General features: G+C 28.4%; 1 protein-coding gene across 1 annotated transcript in view; it reads left to right on the forward strand.

Moving 5' to 3' along the window:
- Nucleotides 1-1,135, forward strand: part of LOC107694146 (neuron navigator 3-like) — a 184,387-nt gene that overhangs the window by 86,821 nt on the left and 96,431 nt on the right. The gene's annotated exons all lie outside the window — the stretch shown is intronic.

The raw sequence follows: 1,135 nt of genomic DNA on the forward strand, positions 1-1,135 counted from the left end.
CAAAGCGCAGAGCAGTAAGCAAGAACGTCCGAATGGTAGCGAAGCCGGATGCGGAATAGGCATCTGATCTAAATCTTTTTAGTAAACATAAATCATAAATCATAAATCTATAGCAGATCAGCTGCTATAGGATGCTGATCTAAATCTTTTTAGTAAACATAAATAGGTTAAGTATATTTATGGTGGATTTATTTATTTTACTTATGCTATTGTATATTCCAAGTGTTTTTTGACATGAACAACATATTTTTCATTACATGTCATATGCATATACATATACGTACATATACATATTAGGGCTGTCAAATCGATTAATCATGATTATTCACATTCAAAATAAAAGTTTGTGTACTTACATTATATATGTATATAATAAATATACACACATATATGTATATATTTAAGAAGTATTTATGCACACACACACACACACACACACATATATATATATATATATATATACACACGTGTATATATACTGTATATATGGTTTATATTGTATATAAATATTTATAGTATATATGTCTCAAATAAATACATGCATGTGTGTGTATTTTTATAAACATGTATTATGTAAACACAAACTCTTTCAATCGTGATCAATCGATTTGACAGCCCTAATACATGTACATATATATCATGTCATATATACAAATATATAATAAGATAAGAGAGCAATGTATGTGTATACCTACCATATTTTGGGGACAAATTTGTACCTAGAAGTGAACTAAACCTGACAAAAGCCCCAAAACTCTCCTTTTGTGGACATCCCAAGTGCTTATTGACAAGTGCACAACATATCTATCATTAACATATGAATACATAGCATATATACACATATATACATTTAAACAGTATTGTTAGTAAATATCTACAGTAAGACAGAATAAGATGTGTATGTGTGTGTTTACGAATTTGGGATAAACTTCCTTTTGGGGATGTCTGTATGTAATAACGGTATCAAAATAAAGTATTTATTTTTGTATTTTTTAAATTGTAAAAATAATACAGAAAGTTTTCTGTTAGAGTGTGGGTTAGGGTTAGTTTACAGTATTTATAAATGTTTGTATATAAAAAACAATAGATATTCTATACAGTGTGTGTGTGTGTGTGTGTGTGTGTGTGTGTGTGT

Source organism: Sinocyclocheilus anshuiensis, unplaced genomic scaffold (assembly GCF_001515605.1).
Source record: "Sinocyclocheilus anshuiensis isolate Anshui unplaced genomic scaffold, SAMN03320099.WGS_v1.1 scaffold1003, whole genome shotgun sequence".
In the NCBI taxonomy this organism is placed as follows: domain Eukaryota; kingdom Metazoa; phylum Chordata; class Actinopteri; order Cypriniformes; family Cyprinidae; genus Sinocyclocheilus; species Sinocyclocheilus anshuiensis.